General features: G+C 39.9%; 1 protein-coding gene across 9 annotated transcripts in view; it reads right to left on the bottom strand.

Annotated features, from left to right (window-relative positions):
• brd4 (bromodomain containing 4) overlaps positions 1 to 21,051 on the bottom strand; it is a 133,525-nt gene that overhangs the window by 103,300 nt on the left and 9,174 nt on the right. For 2 of the 9 annotated variants that reach the window (XM_055664106.1, XM_055664101.1), the window contains exon 2: positions 15,763 to 15,833. The exons of the other annotated variants lie outside the window; for them this stretch is intronic. The gene's annotated coding sequence lies outside the window, so the exon portion shown is untranslated. The remainder of the gene's footprint in view (positions 1 to 15,762; positions 15,834 to 21,051) is intronic. 9 annotated transcript variants of the gene reach the window in all.

Genomic DNA, 21,051 nt, shown 5'->3' with positions numbered 1-21,051 from the left:
TGACTATCCAACCACAAAATTCTGAAAATTAAACATGGGGAATATTTTACGAGTATATGGTAACTGAATTAAAAAACATGCAATTTTAAAGCCAAACAAGAGGGTAGTGAAAAGATTTTGACACTACCTGCTCAATTTAGTGAGATATCATTGGTATGGCTAAATGAAATTATCTGGCTAAATCACATGCAAATACATTGCTGCACATTACCAGACAGTACAAGACAACAATAAATATGAAACTAACAATGAGCTCCAATAAATACATTTAAGACCATTTCACACACAAGGGAAATAATATTTATCTCTGGTTGAGTTATCCAGCGTTTCCTGTTTTTATTTTATTGCTATCATTCCACTATGTTACTATGATACAATTCCCACAACAATGACAGACATTAAAAGACAGTGAATAAATTAATATTGAATTGAAGGAGGGAATATTAGAAAAAGACAAAGAAGTCGGGTCAAAGAGATGGTATTAAAGGGTTGCCCAGAGAGAGGGAGAACTCCAGGACTTAGCGCTCAAGCGAATGACAGACGGGACTGAAGGAGTCCAAACTCAAGAATTTTAAAACTAGAGGTTGGAGTTGATTGGAAGGCAACATAGGCCATTGGTTTCTCAGGAATAAGGATGATAATGTTACGTCTTGTTTAAGAAAGGAGATCAGACTGAATCCTGGAATCATCAAATTGGAGGAGCAAAGCAGAATGAGAAGGGAGTGGCAAGTAAGATAGCGTTTAGAAGCTCACCTCAGGGTTAACCAGAATACTAAAATAGCAAAACGACCAAATTTAGTGGCTACAAAATGGTTGTAACGTGCAGTTCAACTGAAATCAGTGTTCTACCCCAATTTTACCTGGAAAGGTTTCTGCATTCCTAATGGCAAAATGTCCCCGAAACATAATGGTAGCGCCAAGTCAAAAGTAGTGGTGATTGGGAGCGCTTGCCATTCTCAGCACACAAATATATTTTGCATTGTATTTTCAGGTGTCGTTATGGAGACTAATGTGCCAGTATCTCAATTATTTGTTACATTACCAAGATTTTAATAATTCTCTATTATAATCATGCTTTCCATATTACACTCCAACTGATTGCCGAAACTTCACGAGAAATTGAACTAAAATTGACCTGTCAGGAAAACCATTCAGATCTAACGTGGAAATGTCCATCCATAATCATCTTCTGCTTTCTATAATTTGATTACTTCCATATTCACTGTCCCTTTTTTTTGCATTGACTTTCAATAATATCCCAATCCAATAATATTTGATATGATCACTGTCTTGACAATTAATAAAGATAAACATACCTCAACCATTTGAGATTGTATTACTTACATACATTTACTGTACTATCTTAATGAAAATCTCCAGCTCAAAATTAAATCAATGTTTCAAAATGATTTGTCCTTAAATTAACGCCAATTCTAGATTAAAACACCTTACGAACTAAATGTAACTTTATACTTAAATTATTTCAAAGATTGATCGAATTGCAGATGTTTGCCTTTTCTCACTTCTCCCAAATAAAATCATGAAGTGAACAATACTTTGTCTTCAATTCTTTGTTTTTAAATGAAAAAAATGTTCAGAGCCGGGAGGGGGGGGGGGGAAGAGCACACCTACAGTAAAATAACAAGAATAGCACTGTGCCTTAGACGTGGAAATTTGGGATCTCAATGATGGGAAATAGCAGAGATGCTTATTTTGGATGGGTATTTGGGTTAGAACACCTGGAAATCATCCCAATCACATTATTGAAGATCTATAAGGAAGGAGGAACTTACACTGGAGAAAACTCCCCAAACTAATGTTGTTAAAAACTGGAAAGTCCCTTGGTAACTCCTAGTTGAAAACTTGAGGAAGTGCCTGCAGAGATAATGGATGTGTTCCTTGTTCTCCACTAAAATTCCCTAGATTCCACAGGTCCCAGAGGACTGAAAAACTACAACTGTAACACTGCTAATCAACAAAGCAGGGGAACAGAAAGCAGTAAATTATGGGCCACTTAACATAACATTTAACATGTGTAGTAAAGAGCTGCAGATGCTGGTTTAAATCAAAGGTGGACGCAAAATGTTGGAGTAACTCAGCAGGCCAGGCAGCATCTCTGGAGAGAAGGAATGGGTGACGTTTCGGGTCGACTAAAGATGGGACCTCGACCTGAAACGTCACCCATTCATTCTCTCTAGAGATGCTGCCTGGCCCACTGAGCTACTCCAGCATTTTGTGTCTACCTATAACATTTAACATTGGGGAAATGCTGGAATTCAATTGATGAAGCAATAGCTGAACATTTGGAAAATTACAACTTAATATGGCTTTCCAAAACCAATTTTAACTAATTTACTAATGGAAGATATAACCAAAAGGATGGATGAAGGGGAAGTAGTAAATATAGGGTATTTGAATTTCTGAAAGGGATTGGGAAGGTGCGACTAAATGTTACTGCACTAAAATGCAGGCAACTGATAGATTTAATATATTGACGTGGATAGGGAAGATACTAGAGAGAAACAGAATAAAAATGGGTTACTTTTAGATTCGCAAATAATAACTCGTGAGGTGTATTGATCAATGCTACAATGAGATCTAGACTTTATTAACTACTTTTGTATCCATCAGTCTGGTCAAAAACAACATCAGCAATAAATATTCCATTCAAAATTGTTGCAATAATGGTTAACCTTATATACAGGAAAAGTAACAAACTATACTATGTAGAGTTGAGACAGTTTGTGGCCCACGTGTCCAGAAATTGAACAAACATTTAATATACAACATGCCACGAGAATATTTACAGCTCTCAGCTCCAAGAGGCTGTGAGAGATGCATATGACCATCTCTGGCTATTCAAAATTCAGTAATATTGATAATACAGCATTGCAGTTCAAACTTAGTGAGCCATGGGAAATTCCGAGTCCCAAGTTAAAAACCTACAGCTACCTAAACAAAAAACTCTTGTAAAGTTATTATGTGTCAGGGACCATTTAGTATAAATGTTTGTATGAGGTTAACTAGTTTAAATAGAAGAAAGGTGAATGAGAAGGTTGTGAAATTTATGTTTATATTTTTTGCACTTGAAATGTAACCTCAAATCAAATTCCATTGGAACCTGAAATCTAATTTTAAGTCTAACCGAATTGAAACAATGTGCTTGACCACTCGGAATGCAATCAAAATTGAGACCTTGAACATTTTCAAATGTGAAACACCCAAGCAGTCAAGGGGGGAGGACTGAAAACTTATCAGGCCAGAACTTGTGACACCCAACCCTGGGTTCTCAAGACATCTGCAACATTCTTTCTGTACATAGTATATCTGGTCATGTTAGAATTTTATAGGTTTCCACAGAGCTCTCATTTGTCTGATTCATTTATTCAAGTAAAATTGAATTGGGAGTGATTCAATTTAACTAAATTTAACTTACTGAATATACTGCTTTGTTAAAATGAGTCAGAAATGGTGACTCATTCAATGAGAAGTACTTGAGATATTTCCTATCTGGTGACCAGGTTGGTGATCACAGCTGGTCTGTGGGTGGCTACTATATGTGACCTACATTATGATGGCACCTGTAAATTAAATCTATCAGGGTGCGCTCATGATTCAGAAAAATGAAAGTCAATTCATTTTTACAGATTTTATCAACATTGCAATTTTCTGGTTAGTGTAGAAACACAGCGCAGAAACAGGCCCTTCAGCCCACGCACATTAATACTATCCTACGCATACACTAGGGACAATTTACGCTTATACCAGCAAATTAACCGACAAACCTGTAGTCTTTGGAATGTGAGAGGAAACCGTTGATCACCCCCTTTGGTGTCTCGTTCTCACACCTTACACTTTCCTATCTCTGTATCTCCCCCTCCCCGACTCTCAGTCTGAAGAAGGGTCTCCACCCAAAAACGTCACCCATTCCTTCTCTTCAGAGAGCTGCCAGTCCCACTGAGTTACTCCAGCATTTTGTGTACATTTTCAGCAAAATCTAACTCTGATAAATTACTGATTTAAGCCGACAGTGTGGCATGGTCCAAATACATTATCAAAATACACATGCCCAAAAAAAACAATATCTATTGTCAGGCCCTATCAAGCTTGGGTTGAGTAACTAGCCTCTGATTCACAGCGATTAGCGAGGTGGACGCAGATATGTGATAATCTCTACATAAAAAAAGAATTACGCACTCATGGAATGATACTGAGATGAAAATTGCTAATTTGGTTTTAGCACAACTCCCAGTGCAGGAAGGAAGAGTATTATAGTGTTAATTACACTTGCAATCTGTGGATAAATGATGTAATCCCAATCACTACAAGGGCAGCTGGCTGGTATACAATTTGCTTGACTCGAGAAAGTGACTGTGTACTATTAATTATGCAGTATGATCTGCAGAAGAGGACACAGTAGCCCAATAGTCAACTTATTTGTCTAAATTATAAAACCAATGTCACTCTGGCAGATGAGATATTAAATAAATCTAGATTAAAAGTAGATGACTGAAATGACAATTTAATGGATGGTCAGATAATTCCATCTGACATCTTTATCTGGCCTACATGCACCCCAGAAATCACAAAAACAGTTGATTCTTAACTACATTCTCAGTTTAGGAGATAACAGTCTAAAAAATACTGACCATTATTCAGTGCCACCAGTGTTCAATAAACTGTAACTGATAATAGTTACCCACATAAACAATCACCATTCATACCTTATAATAAATTGTTGGAGGGGATCCAGGGAAATGCCAATGAAAATGGATTGTTATAGAGCTTTACTTTCAGATGAAAGGTGAATAAAAATACACAACTGAAAGTGCTCATGAATTCAACCGCATAAACTACATCATTAACAAATTACATACTCTTAAACAGGGAATGAAATAAATACACACTAATTATCTTGTAATATCCGAGATAGATAAAAGAATAATGAAAATGTATTAGTCTAAACTATACATTGAAAGTTATCCAGTGTGTTCCAGATATAAATCATTAAAGCAATCCAATAATGCTATTGTTTAATGATTCCCTCCCTTTCTGGGATCTATTCAATCAAATACAAACTTTTAATTGCATCACATTCGCCTTTGAAATAATTTCAAGACAACACTCATTCTGTAACTGTGACAATGCACAAATAACATTTAAATAATTCAAACTATGTGAATACCAATCAACTCTTTCAGTGCAACCACTAGCACACACTTCATTTACACTCTTGGGACCAGCAACGATTGAAAACAGCATTTTCTACTATGTGCATGTTTGTAAATAAACCTGGTTTCCACTACCTTATTGACCATTGGTGCTTCTTTCACCAGTACTCCCAATGTTAAAACTTTGGTAAACTCGTAACATCTACTATCCGTAGATTAGGTTATTCCCCACCCCCAAAACTACACAGCAATTCTTGATAGAAAGCAGATGTCTGTAGGCGCCAGTTCAGGAACTGTCTGCCAACAATCACTACCCAAGTGCACTCAAAGTATTGAAGCATGGATAAAATACTGGGCAGTGGCTGACATCTGTGAAAACATACCTCAGTTTCAGTCAGGAGAGGAAAATGAAGCAGCTCAGCAACTTCAATATTTCTAATTACATACACAAGCCCATTTATGAAATACACAAAGTCAGTTCCCTGAATAATATTACGGAGTACTTGGTACAGCATCGTACCACAAATATCTTCAGGATTGAATTTGATTCCAAGCAGAAACTTAAAAATAATGAAACTGAGGATACAAGATGAGATGCAGAATGAGAAAGATTACACTCAAGCACTGGTATGTCATACAGAAATGACTAGCATAAAGTTGTTATATCCCAGAATTTCTTATAAATGCCGAGGGTCTCGAGATTTACAAGTTCTATTTCAATAAAAAAAGTAAGCAAATGATTTCCATAGGTATACACACTGAAAAGCACAAAGCAAGCATTAGGTTTGTTTTTTTAATTGAAAATCTACAACAAAAATAAACAAAACTGGACAGACCATATTTCACTATTACTGGTAAACACTATGAAGACATTCATTCCTGTATGCAGTTTGCAAAAGATTTCTCATCTTTTGCCAACCTTCCTAATCACAAGACATGTTCAGTTTCCATTTATAAAAACTATATATCCATTTTAAGAACTTGTCACGTAGATCAAATTTCACATTCTACATACCACAAAACCCAGAATGCCAACACATCATTGCACTAACAGAAATAAGACAAGCTAAATATCTCAATTAATGCTCTGGCGTAATCCAATCTCCATGTTTTTACAAATGGGTTTTAATCACTGAAAAAAAATCTCAGTCTGAACAGTGACTGGTTAATGCAATTCAGGTTTCACCTTTTCTAGGTGGGGAAATATAAATATATTAAAAGTAATTAGCAATATATTATGTCCCAGGCTACTAAATGACTGTGCGGCTCAGCTGGATATACGACTATCTGACGGGTCGACCACAGTTTGTCAAGCTGGGGGACAGCGTCTCTGGCACAGTGGTGTACAATGTTGGTGCCCCACAGGGAACGGTTCTGGCCCCGTTCCTCTTCACCCTGTATACAGCAGACTTTAACTATAAGTCTGACACATGCCACGTACAGAAATATTCAGATGATACCTGGGATGTCAGGACTGTCTTATGAAGAAAGACTGGATAGACTTGGTTTATACTCTCTAGAATTTAGGAGATTGAGAGGGGATCTTATAGAAACTTACAAAATTCTTAAGGGGTTGGACAGGCTAGATGCAGGAAGATTGTTCCCGATGTTAGGGAAGTCCAGGACAAGGGGTCACAGCTTAAGGATAAGGGGGAAATCCTTTAAAACCGAGATGAGAAGAACTTTTTTCACACAGAGAGTGGTGAATCTCTGGAACTCTCTGCCACAGAGGGTAGTTGAGGCCAGTTCATTGGCTATATTTAAGAGGGAGTTAGATGTGGCCCTTGTGGCTAAGGGGATCAGGGGGTATGGAGAGAAGGCAGGTACGGGATACTGAGTTGGATGATCAGCCATGATCATATTGAATGGCGGTGCAGGCTCGAAGGGCCGAATGGCCTACTCCTGCACCTAATTTCTATGTTTCTATGTCTGTTTCTATACAGCGATTGTGGCATGTGTAAGGAACGGGCAGGAGGAGGAATACAGGAACTTGACCAGTTCCTTTTGTGCCTGGAGTGAAGAGAACCGTCTCATCCTGAACACAACTAAGACTAAAGAGATGGTGGTTAACTTTGGCAGGTCCAAGCTCCCCCTTCAGCCAGTCAACGCTGCTGGGGCTGACATTGAGGTGGTGCAGACATATAAATACCTTGGAGTGCACCTTGATAACAAACTGGACTGATCTGTCAACTCTGACTCCCTCTACAAAAAAGGCCAGAGCAGACTCTTTTTCCTCAGAAGGCTCAAATCCTTCAATGTGTGTAGTGATATGCTGCACATGTTTTACAACACTGTGGTTGCAAGTGTTATTTTCTACGCTGTTGTCTGCTGGGGCAACAGCATTAGTGAAAAAAAACAACAAGAAGCTGGTCAAACTGGTTAAACGAGCTAGCTCAGTGCTGGAGGGGAGAGTAGACTCTGGGATGGATGTGCTTGAGAGGCTTATGAGGCACAAGGTGCAGGTCATCCTGAAAAACCCCGGGCATCCCCTCCATGTAATTCTGGAGAGTCAAAAGAGCACTCTGAACAACAACCGGCTCCTCTCCCTGCCCTGTAGAACGGAGCGGTTCAGGAGATCCTTCACCCCTGCAGCCATTAGATTTTATAATTCGGACCGCTAGGCTGTAGGGGGATGCATTTTTAATTGTTAATTATTGGTCTTTTTAAGTATTTATTGCTCTCAGGTAGTGTCCACAGTGTATTCTATGTATTTTCTGTCTGCGTTCGTTTTGAATCTGTGGGTTTGTTGGTTGGGGGCTTCTGGACATCTGAATTTCCCCTGAGGGGATCAATAAAGTATTTATTATTATTATTAAACCAGTTCAGTAATACAGGGAGAAATTTCATTTTTGCTAAGCATAACATAATGCCAGAGATACACTGTGAGCAACTAACAAAAGAAGAAACCCAACAATAAATTTAAATAGATCCTAGTAGCTGATTGGCAACAGCAATGCATGATGCAATAAATGCTGATACATAGAAAAGTAAACAGTCATGTAAATATATGGACCAGTTAAGCTTTAATGGCAAATCCACATGGCAAAAATCCTTACAACAAACAATTCCATCAGGGATGAAGGGAAGAAATGCAAAATTTATCATTCCAATGAAACAAAATTAATTCATACTACTAATTATCTTGTAATATCTGAGATAGTTAAAAGAATAATGAAAAAGAGTATTAGTTTAAACTATAAATTTGAAAGTTATCCAGTGTGTTCCAGATATAAATCATTAAAGCAATCTGATAATGTTATTGTTTAATGATTTAAAAACCCTATATTTACTGCACTATGCATGGGAGAAACATCTTTTCCCAAATATCAATCAACAAAAACATTTGCACTAATCTACCACATGAAATCTTCTGGACAGATGCAAAGCTTGATCAAAAAGAATGTCTTGGAAAACGCTCATTTCAGATTATTACTTTAGTATTGGCATCAAATCCATTAGAATATGGAAGTGATGGGAATGGAAATAAATAATCGATCTATCTCCTTTAAATCTAGATAGATATTGATAACTATAAATAAACATATTCCTATTAATTGCATGTGTAGAGATTATGAAAGGCAAAGATCCTCAAAACAAAATGGTCTGCTAGACATAGCGATCTCATATGGTCCACTTCGTAAGGAATCTTGAAGGGGAAAGTGAAGGGAAAAGAATGGCAATGACAGGTGTCCGAATATTGTCACAAAAAGAAAAAAACAGCATAAATTTAGAACCAGATGGCCTATTTTCGGTAACAACACCTCATTAGTGAATGAAACAACCAATGGACATGATCATTCACTAATTTGGCAACATTTTTGTAAACCTTGGTAGTTTTTTTTTTAAGGTAAGAATTATACACAATGGAAGTTAAGCATTCACTCATTGATCTAATACTTTAACCCAGTGAGTTAGGGAGAGATATTTTCAGAACTGCATGTTACTGCAAAGTAAAATGATCAGATTAAGGAAATTCAAAACTATGAAGTCATTTCCAGCTTTTTCAAATTATTTAAAGTATATATATTCACTGCAATGTGATTTAAAAAAAATCTAATTTCCAAATTAATTTTAAACATGTACCAGCCAATGCATTTAAAATTTAAATAAAAGGACTTTTAATCAGCTGTCCATCTACTTCTTTAATTCTAATTTAGATTTTGAGAAAGTTATTAAGTAGGAGCACATGGGGTGAGAACAATGTACTCCTAGAAATTGAGACAAGAGGACTGAGAAGAACGTGCTACATACAGTTCAACATAACCAACAAGATTGTGTTAAAAAAATGTTATAATAAAACCAAAGAGGAAATAAAGTGGCAATATCTTTTGAAAAGGGGTTCTTTTTGATCCATCTATATATGGATTTGCAAGATGGAGAGTTCTCAGTTAGCTTTGTGTGGGTTGCTGCTCAGAACAGATGTCACAAGAGTAGAGAATGCATGCCACTATTTTAAAACTCCAAACATAATGCAGTCAGATCACTATCAGTGTCCGCCTCACCACACCACACACTTAGGTTTAATTGCGAAAGGTCATTCAGGCTCTTGTGCACGCACTTCAACTTTGACCCAAATCATTATCTGTAGACATTCCCATCTGCCAAATGTAAAAACTAAGCTACTTAGTGAATTGCAAACTTAGGTTTTAATTTCATAGATGAGAATAAGACTTTACAAAATAGAAAAGGAAAATATTTCATTCATCCCACCTGTGCCAATTAAAAAACTACTCAGTCAAAATCCATCTTCCAGCATGTCCAAGACAAGCAGTCAGGTTCTTCAAGCACACATCCAAATCTATGCAAATTCTAAAACTCTGATCTTGTGCTCTTCCAGTTTTGCAGTTTTTTCTATTTTCGCAAAAACGGTACACGATAGCGCTACAATTTTCGCCAACTTACTCACCATTCTCCTGTGCTACACAGACAGCAAGTTTTGTTACGATCTATGTTTATTTTAAAAGTTAAGATTTTAAAATCCATGCATACGCAGATTGGTCCCCTCTCCTGTCATTCGCCGCAACGTAGATTGGTCTCCTCTCCTGTCAGGGACGGCAACGCCTCTTCCTGCTCCATCGCCGCATTGATTGGCCGGGTGTGCTGTCAGTTACAGGCGGCACCCGACTCGCCTAGCGAGGAGAATATAAAGCTGAAGGAGCGGAGTAAGCATCACTAACACTCCACTCAGTCTGTGGGCGCCTCCCTGGGGCGCACACTTCACTTGCGAGCCCACAAACAGTCTGCCCAGGTGAGGCAGAGGTTCACTTGCACTTCCTCCAACCCCATCTACTATACCCGTTGTTCCAGGTGTCAACCTCTCTATATTTGCGAGATTAAGAGCCCGCTCTGCGATCGTTTCGCTGAACCGCTCCGCTTAGTCTGTCTTAACTTACCTGATTTCCCGGTTGCTCAGCAATTCGACTCACCCTCCCATTCCCAATCTGACCTTCTGTCCTGGTCCTCCATTGTCAGAGTTAGGCCCAGGGCAAATTGGAGGAAAAGCACCTCATATTTCGCTTGGGTAGTTTACACCCCAGCGGTATGAACATTGACTTCTCTTACTTCAAATAGCCCTTGCTTTCCCTCTCTATCCCCTCCTCCTTCCCAATTCTCCCGCCAGTCTTACTGTCTCTGACTACATGCTTTCTTTGTCCCGCCAACTCCCCTGACATCAGTCTGAAGAAGGGTGGCCGATTGGGAAAGGGGGAGATGCAGCGAGACCTGGGTGTCATGGTACACCAGTCATTGAAGGTAGGCATGCAGGTGCAGCAGGCAGTAAAGAAAGCGAATGGTATGTTCGCTTTCATTGCAAAAGGATTTGAGTATAGGAGCAGGGAGGTTCTACTGCAGTTGTACAGGGTCTTGGTGAGACCACACCTGGAGTATTGCGTACAGTTTTGGTCTCCAAATCTGAGGAAGGACATTATTGCCATAGAGGGAGTGCAGAGACGGTTCACCAGACTGATTCCTGGGATGTCAGGACTGTCTTATGAAGAAAGACTGGATAGACTTGGTTTATACTCTCTAGAATTTAGGAGATTGAGAGGGGATCTTATAGAAACTTACAAAATTCTTAAGGGGTTGGACAGGCTAGATGCAGGAAGATTGTTCCCGATGTTAGGGAAGTCCAGGACAAGGGGTCACAGCTTAAGGATAAGGGGGAAATCCTTTAAAACTGAGATGAGAAAAAACATTTTCACACAGAGAGTGGTGAATCTCTGGAACTCTCTGCCACAGAGGGTAGTTGAGGCCAGTTCATTGGCTATATTTAAGAGGGAGTTAGATGTGGCCCTTGTGGCTAAGGGGATCAGGGGGTATGGAGATAAGGCAGGTACGGGATACTGAGTTGGATGATCAGCCATGATCATATTGAATGGCGGTGCAGGCTCGAAGGGCCGAATGGCCTACTCCTGCACCTGATTTCTATGTTTCTATGAAATGTCGCCCATTCCTTCTCTCCAGGGATGCTGCCTGTCCCACCGAGTTACTCCAGCATTTTGCAACTATCTTCAAATTTTCCTAACCTTAACAAAACAAAATTGGACCATGTACTCAGCTGATTTGATTGAAATTATACATTTCGTCTGCACTTGTTCACTGACAAATTGGGAATAGACCCAACGGGTCTGCACTTGGTCTAGTATACTATTAAAAGTCTTGTCTTGTTTTATCTGTCTGTCTGTGAGATCGAGGAACTACGCCAAAACGGAACACAATAGCGCGAACATTTTTGCAGAATCTTCTCAAATTTTCCCCGTGGTCGTTTGTATCAAGTTTCTTCACATTTGATATTTTTCACGTTATTGATAGTTAAAGTTTTTAAAAAGCCAACTTTGAATATAATAACTGCCTGTGAGTGGGAGACTTTTCTAGCAGCTTCCAGTGATGATGTCACAATGGTATCTCACAGTTCGCCAATCACAATGGGAGCTCATTTACACAAGCTGCCGTGAAGATTCCGAAAACCAAAAATGACATCACAATGTGATTTCCGCTGCCAATACAGAAGTTATGAGAGTTGATGGAGTCGGGGATGGGAGGAGAACAAATGTCATTTAAACATTGTCTTTAATGGGGGAGTGCGAAAGGGGAGAGCTGACCGAGGGAGTGACTGAGTTTAGAGAAAAGGAGTGCGAGGGAGAGGTGACACGAGAAACAATGGGGTCAGCAGCTTCAAGGGGAGTAAGGAGAGAGTGAGATTTTTGCTCCCCCCCCCCATGTGGGAAGGATTGATTGACCCAATGGAGCCTCGACAAGCGTCGACTGCCCCCCCACCCCCTCAGGTGGGGAGGATTGATTGCATTGGGGGAAAAAGGTGAGTGGTGGAAACAGGTGAGTGGTGGAATATTGCGTTGGGGAAATGGAGCCCAACGGGTCAGGAGGGTAGGGAGGGGAGAGGGGTTATGGAGGGTGGGAATCTTACGTTCGGCAACGGGTTGGAGGGGTGGGGACCACGCCTCCCGTGGGGGCTACGGGTTAGTAGTGCAATATTGCATTGGGGAACAGGTTGCGTTGGGGGACCAGGCCTCCTCCCGTGTGACAGGGACCCAACGGGTCCCAGTTGGTCTAGCGTATAATAAAAACGTTGAGGTAGAACAATGGTAATAATGATACTAATATTGGTTTATTATCTTTGTGTACAGAGAAAAAGAAAAACTGTTTGCGTACTATCCAGTCAAATCATGTAATGCATCAGTAAAATTATGCCATTCACAAGCATAACAGGCAGTGGAAAGAAAAAAATTATAGAAGGCAGACTATAATGCAAGTATTATAGTGTTACAGTTAGACAAAAGTTCAGATTTTAAAAAATGTACAAGTGCCATAGTGAGGTAGGTTTGTTAGATTGGAAATGCACCCTTATCTTATGAGAGGATCAGTGGTCTCATAAGAAGGAAGACTGTTCCTGAAATTGGTGGTACACTTTCAAATTTTGCATCTTCTGCCTGACAGAAGGGAATGACTGGGGTGTTAAAGGTCCTTAATTATATTGACATCCTCATCACTTTGCACTGCTGGTTTATCTAACTACTTATTTTAAACACGGGTTTGATAATTCACCATTAAACTCTAAAGCATTAGTAAATCTAGATCACTCTTATCACTTATTCAAGGCGAGTGATACACAGCAGACTTTAATTGCTTTAATTGCCTAATTCAGCAAGAAAGAACTTTGACTAGTATTGGGTTTGTTGACAAAAGACAGATTAAAAGCCAGCTGTACTTTTAATTGCTGTAATTTAAATGTATTCAAAAAAAATTATGTAGTACCACAATTTTTGTTACATGCTGTAATTTAGATTTCTCCTAGGGCTTTCATGGTCACTTGACCTGCATATAATTTATCAACGATAATATAAAGTCTTTCTATTTATCTCCGATTTATTTCCTCAAAAATAATGCCAGATAGAAGACAGCTCCAAAGGCCAAATTTAAAAAATGATCACGAGGTATAGTAAGATTGACAATAATATTTAATGCAAACACTAAAAAATATTTTAATACTCCATGCAGTTTGTTTTCAACTGCAAATGGTGTATGTATTGCTAAATTTATAGAAACCGATATTTGTACATCAAAATCAACACATAGCAAGAAATTTCCTTTTTTTTTTAAATCCAAATTTTGTTCGGCTTCTACAGTTAGCTGAGTATTTGGTCCTTTCTGCTTTAAATAAGTTTGTTTTATAATCAATGGAGAACACTTTGCTTAAATTAGTACACATTCAAAATAACTTTCACCACGGCAACTGTTCTGAAGCCAAAATTGCAAAATTTTAATCGGCCTCTTTTCTACTGCAAATGGAGATTCCCATTAAAGGAATTAAAATTAACTAGCCCTCCGCAAAATTAAGACATCAATCTAATCATGAATCATCAGGTTCCGTCAGTTTTGCTAAAATTGAATATTATCCTTTATTGCAAGATTCAATTTTATCTAGAACATCACGCATAATTTTGATCTCCAGGCTCTCAAGATATTTTTCACATTCATGGGATGAGCTGCACAGGCTGAGCCAGCATTTAATTGCCCAATACTAATTGCCCTTAAGATGGTGGTGAAACCGCTGCAGTCCTTTGAGGTATACCTACAATACTGTGATAGATGAGACATGCTTGGGGGAGATTGAGGGCTATGAAAAGAGGTTAATTCATGTAATAAAAAAAATTGGCAAATGGGAAGGATGAACAGGCTGGACCTACCTTTAGAAACAGAAACATGACGCAAGGAAATAGCAGCAAATGCATCTAACCTTGCCTATCCACATTCCCCACAGGCGCTACCTGACCCACTGAGCTGCTTCAGCACTTTGTTTATTTTTGTAAACCAGCATCTGCAGTTCCTTGTGTCTAGTCAAGTATTATAATGTTCATTGCTTTGTGTTCAAGTGCCGAAAATAGGCCATCATCACACCCTTTCAAATATACTCGGATAAACATCAAATAGGACTGACAGAATTATAACCTGTAATGCTTTTAAGCGTGCCCTCAGGCATGTAGGCTTACAAATTTTAAAAAAAATTCAGTAACTCATAGGCCTCATTGTTTGGATAATTAAAATTCCAGCTTATTAATATTCCATTTTAGAACTTGTTATTACATCAAATAACATGACAACTGTTATTACATAAAAAAACATGACAATTTACAGCACATTCACGGAAACCTAAATTTGCTCATTTACCCCATACAAATTGGACCAAATTAAAACGTACTTGAATACTAATATATAAAAGATCACATGACATAATGTCGCATTAGATGCAGCAGCAGAAATAGATAATGCAAAAATGAATTTATTAATGCTAATATAAAGCAGAAAATGCTGTAAATAAATAGAACACCAAAATCAGCTCACATCGCGAGCAGTGACATGGCTTATTGGAAATACAAAAGGAACAGGCAAAGTCAATATTGGTTTATGAAAGGGAAAGTGATGGGTTTTTTTGAGGTTGCAACCAATAAAATAGATAAGAGTGAACTGGTTAATACAATGCATTTGGACTTCCATCGGGGTTTTGACACGGTGAAACATAAAAGGTTGCCGTTATTTAAGGAGTAATATACTGGTCTAGATTGAGGATTAGTTAATGGGCAGAAAACAGCAAGAATAAATGACCTGATGAAGGATTTTCAATCTGATGTGTTACCCCAATTTCTTTTTCTGCAGAATTAATTTATTGTTACAATTAATTGTTTTTAATTTCAATGAGGAAGCACTATAGATCGGTAAACAAGATAAGCGCTGCAGTGTTCAAAGTTTTATTTCTTATTGTAAAGATTCCTAACATTCGAAGATTCAATGAAGGATTAGATACATTTTATTTCTATTTCCACATATTTTATACATGATATCCTTCAATATTTTCTTCACTGACACCAATAAATAAAATCCAACAAATAGGCAAGTTAAAATACTCCAATATAGTCAACCTTGAAACTGATAGAATCAATCTAATTTTTAATTTGCTCAATAGCTATCCAAAGTCTGAATAAGAGCATAGATCTAATATTAACTAATAACCTTCTGAATTGGCATTTCAATTCCATTATCCTAACCAAATGCATTCAATGGAAAGGCATGATATTACCTAGCACCAGTGTAAACTTCAGAAGATGCGAGAATATAGAGATGGTAGAATCAAGAAGAAAAAATCCGCATCTGTGGAAGCAAAAGGTGTAAGTCAACATTTCGGGTTATGGTCATGCATGAACAGGTAGATTGCCAGTAAATGGCAGACCAAAGGAGTTTGGGATATATGCTGGTAAATGATAGGTGGAACCAGATGGGAAGAGAATAGGAGGGATGAACACAACACAATGGTATGAATATTGAACTTTCTAATTTCAGAATGCCCTCTATCAAGATGCTTTCCCTCTCACCTAGTTTTTAGTCTATCTTCAATTATCCTACCCATTCCTCTCCCCACCCAGTTCTATCTGCCCATCATCCACTCCCGCTGCTTAAAATTAGTAATTAGTCTGTGCATTAGTATAAATAGAATTAAAAATTATAAATTAATTTGGGCACATTGGTTAAGGAGTAACAAAAAAGTTTCTCATCATCTCAGTCCTAAATGGCCTACCCCTTATTCTTAATAATGGTATCAAGATTAAACAGTGCTCGAAGGTACGTAAATAGTCCAGGTTCTAAAGAAACACAGCTGTGAAAAGCACAGTAAAACAAAACAAGTAGCTTCAATTGGGAGTGAGGAACTGTCATTTAGCTAATTGGCACAATGCAAAGCCAATGGCATGTATAAACCGAAGCATAAATGAATGCAGTATATTGAATGCCAGTCCATGTGAAGGAGAGATCTTTAACAACATTGCCATCAATATGTACATTTTAGGCAGATGTTCTATGCAGTATATACATATACTTCATTGCATAAAATTCTACAAATCACATTTTAGACTTTAAATTTGCGTTTAAGATATTGTTAAACTCGAGCATATGCGAGGTTTTGCATTTTGAAGGTTGAATATAAGGAGATATTGAGCAGTTAATGGCAAGAGCCTTAACAGCAATGATGTGCAGAGGGATCTCCCGCTTGCCTTCATTGCTAGGGGCTTTGAGTCAGAGTCATAGTGTAGTCCCGTGGGACTTTGGTTGGACCGCATTTCAAATATTACGTGCAGTTCTGGTCCCTACTTTACAGGAAAGCTGTAGCTTTGGCAAGGGCACAGATGTGGTTCACCAGAATGCTGCCTGGATTAGAGGGTTTCAGCTACAACAATCAGCTTGGATTGTTTTCTCTGGAATGTTATAGAGGTTGCTGGGAGACTTAATAGAAGAATATAAAATTGTGCGACTAGATAAGGTATGGTCAGAACCAATTTCCGAGGGTGAAAAAGTCCAACACTAGAGCGGAGCAAGAAGGTAAGAGAAGGAAATGCTTAAGGGAGGTGCGAGGCAGGATTTTCACATGGGGGTGGGGGGGTCTGGAATGCATTGCCAGGGTGGTGGAAACTGATGTGATAGTGACGTTTAAGAAGAGGCTTTTGAATAGGTGCATAGAAATGCAGGGAATAGAGATCATGCGACCAAGTAATCTTGAATTATGTACATCTTAATCTTCTCAATCAGTCTACCATAAGGGACCTCATCAAAAGCATCCTTTACTACTAAATAATTAAATAGTTGATCTTGTTATCATATGCAGAGCTGCCTGGTTGTGCTATCACAGGAAGGAGATTGATGCCACATTAAGGAGAAAGATGCATTCAACCTATTTGATTGACTTTAGACATGGTTGTAAAAGATGTTATAACCTTTCAAGCCACGTCTGTAGATGTTACAATACATGCATGTTCCATTTGAAGCATGGCAAAATGGTGCTGCGTTGATGCAAAGTTGTTGGGTCTCCACTATGCACTCACTGTACCATTTGAACACATACACGGGCTATGGCTTATCGACAATCATTCATCGCCATCATCCCTCCAAACTTATTAATTTCATAAATTGGATCTCCCAATTGGGAAACTGTGAAACCATCATCCCTCCAAACTCAAACTAGGTCTCCACTCAGCCCTGGATTCTCATCAGCAGACCACAAACTGTACAAATTGGCAACAATGCTTCCTCCTCAATAACCATCTACATAGAGCATCTCAAGATTGTGTGCTCAGTCCTGTGCTTTACTCTACACCAGGGCCTCCAAAATATGGCCCGTGGGCCACATTCGGCCCGCCACGAGAATTTATGCGGCCCACGGCAAGCTCTTAACATATTCCGTGCGGTGGGCTATTTAGCGGGTAATGCGGGAACTTACAGGTCAGTTTGCCGATCGGCAACAATGGCCCCAGTGAGTGAGGTGGGGGATGGGGGGGGGGGGAGGGTGCGTGTGCTCTAATTGATAGTGCCAGAACAATCTTACTTGCAATGCCAGCAAGACCAAGGAACTGATTGTCTTTAAGAGGGTAACGCCAAGAATCCACAGACCATTCATTGACAGGACAGTGCAAGAATCAACAGCTTCGAGCTCTTGGGCTCTGAAGATCTATCCTGGATCCAGAACATAAAAAATATATATTTTTTTAAAAAGTTCATTAATGCCTCTACTTTTTTAAGATTGAGAAGATTCAGGTCAATGCTGCATGAAATACTCAATTAAGCCTCTACAAGTGTATGGTACATCATATGCATGGACCTCCCCACCATCAAAGGGGTCTATAAGGGGGCGCTGCCTCAAAAGGGTAGCCTTTATTAAAGATCCACACAACTATGACCATACCCTCATTCCAACCATCTGAATGAGAATGAGAATTGGAGACCCATCACATTGTTGAATGTTGATTACAAGATCCTGTCTAAGGCCATCGCCAACCGGGTCAAGTCTGCTCTGGAAAGGGTGATCAACCCGGCCCAAACCTGTGCTGTACCTGGCAGAAAGCCTGCCTTGACAGCTTGGACCAGGAGGCCTTCGACAGGATATCGCACACGTACATGAGGGACGTATTCTCCAAAACGGGCTTTGGGGAGGGAATCAGAAATTGGATCCAACTGCTTTACACCAATATCTGTAGTGCAGTCCAAATCAATGCGTGGGAATCAGACAGCTTCCCTGTCAGGTCTGGAGTCAGGCAGGGTTGCCCTCTCTCCCGTCTTCGTCTGTGTATCACTGATCCTAATCCTTGTCCATCAGGAAGGACGCGAGCAGAGGAGTTACATTGCCAGACAGTGGGGGCACAAAGGTCAAAACCTCCCTGAACATAGACGATGTCGCCGTCTTCTGCTCAGATCCAGGTTCGGTCCGCAGATTGATTAACGTCTGCGACCAGTTTGAGTTGGCCACGGGAGCCAGGGTGAACTGCAAGAAGTGCGAGGGCATGCTCTTTGGCAACTGGCCTGACCGATCTTCTGTCCCCTTCACCATCTAGCATGACTTCATGAAGATGCTGGGGATCTGGTTCGGGGGAGCTGAGGCGTGTGACAAGAACTGGCTGGAGCAGATAGCCATGGTGGGGAAGAATCTGGAGCTGTGGAAGCAGCACTCCATCTCTATAACGGGGAAAAATTTGGTCATCAGGTATGAAGTGCTCTCAGGTCTGCTGTACTTGGCAAAAGTGTGACCTGTCCCTCCCTCCTACGCCACAGGTATCACCGGGCCGTCTTCCAGTTCATCTGGAGGTTGACGATAGACTGGGTGCAACGAGCCGCAATGCACTTCGGCAGACAATGGGGGTAAAATTGTGCCCAACGTTGCCCTCACCCCGATGTCCACCTTCGTGTGTGGTTGCATCAGACAACGCGTAGGGCCAAGGCACGTGGGCACCAAGTGTCATTACCTACTGAGGTTCTATCTGTTCCCAGTGTTGCAAAGGATGGGCCTGGTGCAGATGCCACGCAATCTGCCAATCAGCTGGACATTGCTGCACCATGTGTCGTTCGTGGAAAGGTTCTTCTGGACCAACACCTTTGACCACAAGTCCATTGGGCAGTGGGTGGGCAGCACAGAACGTCTTACTGGCACTCCAAGGAATTGACTCCATGGATCCTGTGGCATGGTTCCCAGAGCAGACTGTCAAGCTTGTCTGGCAAAATGCCTCATCGCCAGAACTAACCAACAAGCACCAAGACATGGCTTGGCTGGTGGTGAGGGGAGCCCTCCCAATCAGATCCTTCCTGTACTGTCGGAACCTCACTACTTGCACACGCTGCTATGGAGAGGAGACGGTTGCCCACCTCTTTGCAGAGTGTGGATTCGCAAAGAAAGTCTGGAAAGGTTAGCAAGGGTCCCAGTCACAATTTATTCCGAACAGCTCCTTCAGAGGACTCTGTGATTTACGGACTATTTCCAGGGACGTATTCAGAGACTGACAGCGAGTGCTGCTGGAAGGTCATCAACTCGGTGAAAGACGCTCTTTGGTCTGCCCAAGCTTTGTTGACCTCCCAGCGGAGCGGGATGTCCGTTGGGCAATGTTGCCGATTGGCGCACTGCAGACTGCAGGAGTACGTGCTGAGGGACTCATGGAAGCCTGGTAGCCAACGCCAAGGCTCTGTGGGAGAGGACCACAGTCTAGGGTCCTTCCGCTGCTGGATATTAGGGAGAGGCAGGGTGTGGTGGAGACGCCCTTCAAAAATAAGGGAAGGGATTCCACGCCAGTGGGCCACACGAGTGGCAAGGGTGGGGGATAAATGTGTGTAATTTGTGCAAACAAATTTTTTGCACGGTTCCTATATTGTATATATTTATTACTTGAATAGACTAATTTGAAATTCAAAACAAAACAATCCTTCCGACCATCAGGAAAGTGGCACAAGAGCCTGAAAACAACCATCTTCTTCATAACAACCATCAGGTTCTTAAACTCTAAACGACACTAACATTAGTAACTAATAACTTTTATAGACTATATATTTGATTGAAAATTGCTGTTAAGTGCTGTAACCAAGCAATTCACAGAATCAGTAAACCCCAAATTCTGCTGAAACATTAGGTTGTTCTGTGTATATTTATTATAAAGCACATGTAGGTTTTATTCGAAACAAGGAGAGTAAGTGGCATACAGGAAAAAACAGAGTCAACGTGAACAACTTTCTTAGGCTAAAATGAACCATCTCAAATTACTCCAATTGATTCTTTAGACCCCAATGATTCAAAATACACTCTCGAAATGAAAGTTCAGAAGTATTTTTACGTGTTGCAAAAAATATGCAATTATTTTGGTATTAGTTTATACTCTTAAAATTATCTGTGTTACATATTTAATTAACCATTTTGAAATTCACTCCAGGGAAGATTTACCAGTACATGTGTGTTTTACAAAATGTTCCCTCAAAAGGTTCAACTTGTTAAAACAGCGAAGTAGACAAACTAGAAGATTCAATGACTCAGCAGTAAGCGCAGTTCACCAACTGCGGTGTAGGTGGT

The sequence above is a fragment of the Leucoraja erinacea genome, chromosome 39 (genome assembly GCF_028641065.1).
Source record: "Leucoraja erinacea ecotype New England chromosome 39, Leri_hhj_1, whole genome shotgun sequence".
NCBI classification, from domain to species: Eukaryota; Metazoa; Chordata; class Chondrichthyes; order Rajiformes; family Rajidae; genus Leucoraja; species Leucoraja erinaceus.
Note: the sequence above shows the minus strand (reverse complement) of the source record. Positions and strands in the feature narration are given on the sequence as shown.